General features: G+C 42.8%; 1 non-coding gene across 1 annotated transcript; it reads right to left on the bottom strand.

Moving 5' to 3' along the window:
* Window positions 1–620: 620 nt before the first annotated feature.
* LOC130958953 (small nucleolar RNA R71) lies at window positions 621–728 on the bottom strand. Its single transcript, XR_009078052.1, has one exon. It is a non-coding gene; the product is annotated as a small nucleolar RNA R71 (small nucleolar RNA).
* Window positions 729–2,288: the final 1,560 nt, after the last annotated feature.

Raw genomic sequence — 2,288 nt, 5'->3', positions numbered from 1 at the left:
TTTTCCTCTGACATTTCAAGGAATCTCTATACTGTGACATAGAGGATTCTACACTTTCTGTTTCTCTTCTCTTTCATATGAGCAGGAGCAGAGACAAAGGCATTCTTGTTGAGGCTGATCCTGAACCTGAAAGGACCTTGAAGAGAAAGCTAAGAGAAGCCAAAACACAACTCTCTTTAGAGCACCTGACCGAATTCTTCAAGGAAGAAGAACAAATGGCAGCCGAAAACAACAACAATGCCAACAATGCAAGGAAGGTGCTTGGTGACTTTACTGCACCTACTCTTGATTTCTATGGGAGAAGCATCTCTATCCCTGCCATTGGAGCAAACAACTTTGAGCTTAAGCCTCAATTAGTTTCTCTAATGCAACAGAATTGCAAGTTCCATGGACTTCCAATGGAAGATCCTCATCAGTTCTTAGCTGAATTCTTGCAAATCTGTGACACAGTCAAGACTAATGGGGTTAACCCTGAGGTCTATAGACTGATGCTATTCCCTTTTGCTGTGAGAGACAGAGCTAGAATATGGTTGGACTCCCAACCTAAAGAAAGCCTGGACTCTTGGGAAAAGCTAGTCAATGCCTTCTTGGCAAAGTTCTTTCCACCACAAAGATGGAGTAAGCTTAGAGTGGAAGTCCAAACCTTCAGACAGAAGGATGGAGAATCCCTCTATGAAGCTTGGGAAAGATACAAACAATTAATCAGAAGATGTCCTTCAGACATGCTTTCTGAATGGAGCATCATAGGTATTTTCTATGATGGTCTCTCTGAACTATCCAAGATGTCTTTGGATAGCTCTGCTGGAGGATCTCTTCATCTGAAGAAGACGCCTACTGAAGCTCAAGAACTGATTGAAATGGTTGCAAATAACCAATTCATGTACACTTCTGAAAGAAATCCTGTGAACAATGGGACTAGTCAGAAGAAAGGAGTTCTTGAAATTGACACTCTGAATGCCATTTTGGCTCAGAACAAGATATTGACTCAACAAGTCAATTTGATTTTTCAAAGTCTGTCTGGAATGCAAAATGCACCAAACAGTACTAAGGAAGCTTCATCTGAGGAAGAAGCCTATGATCCTGAGAACCCTTCAATGGAAGAGGTGAATTACCTAGGAGAACCCTATGGAAACACCTACAATTCTTCATGGAGAAATCACCCCAATTTCTCATGGAAGAATCAAGAGAGACCTCAACAAGGTTTCAATAATAATGGTGGAAGAAACAGGTTTAACAATGGCAAGCCTTTTCCATCATCTTCTCAGCAACAGACAGAGAGCTCTAAGCAGAATACCTCTGACTTAGCAACCATGGTCTCTGATCTAATCAAAACCACTCAAAGTTTCATGACTGAAACTAGATCCTCCATTAGGAATTTGGAAGGACAAGTGGGTCAGCTGAGCAAGAAAATTACTGAACTTCCCCCAAGCACTCTCCCAAGTAACACTGAAGAAAATCCAAAAGGAGAGTGCAAAACCATAAATATGGCCGAATTCTGGGAGGAAGAAGAGGCAGTGAACGCCACTGAGGAAGGCCTCACTGGACGTCCACTGGTCTCCAATGAGTTCCCCAATGAGGAACCTTGGGAATCTGAGGCTCAAACTGAGACCATAGAGATTCCCTTGGACTTACTACTGCCTTTCATGAGCTCTGATGAGTATTCTTCCTCTGAAGAGGATGAGTATGTCACTGAAGAGCAAGTTGCTAAATACCTTGGAGCAATCATGAAGCTAAATGACAGGTTATTTGGAAATGAGACTTGGGAGGATGAACCCCCTTTGCTCACCAAAGAACTGGATAACTTGTCTAGGCAGCAATTGCCTCAAAAGAGGCAGGATCCTGGGAAGTTTTCTATACCTTGTACCATAGGCACCATGACCTTCAAGAAGGCCTTGTGTGACTTGGGGTCAAGTGTAAACCTCATGCCCCTCTCTGTAATGGAGAAATTAGGGATCTTTGAGGTGCAAGCTGCAAAAATCTCACTAGAGATGGCAGACAACTCAAGAAAACAAGCCTATGGACTTGTAGAGGATGTTCTGGTTAAGGTTGAAGACCATTACATTCCTACTGATTTCATAGTCCTAGAGACTGGGAAGTGCATGGATGAATCCATCATCCTTGGCAGACCCTTCCTAGCCACAACAAAGGCTGTGATTGATGTTGATAGAGGAGAGTTGATCATTCAAGTGAATGAAGAATCCTTGGTGTTTAAGGCCCAAGGATATCCCTCTGTCATCATGGAGAAGAAGCATGAAGAGCTTCTCTCAAAACAGAGCCAAACAGAGCCC

This window comes from Arachis stenosperma, chromosome 10, assembly GCF_014773155.1.
Source record: "Arachis stenosperma cultivar V10309 chromosome 10, arast.V10309.gnm1.PFL2, whole genome shotgun sequence".
Lineage (NCBI taxonomy): Eukaryota > Viridiplantae > Streptophyta > Magnoliopsida > Fabales > Fabaceae > Arachis > Arachis stenosperma.
This window is presented reverse-complemented; position numbering and strand designations above follow the sequence as displayed.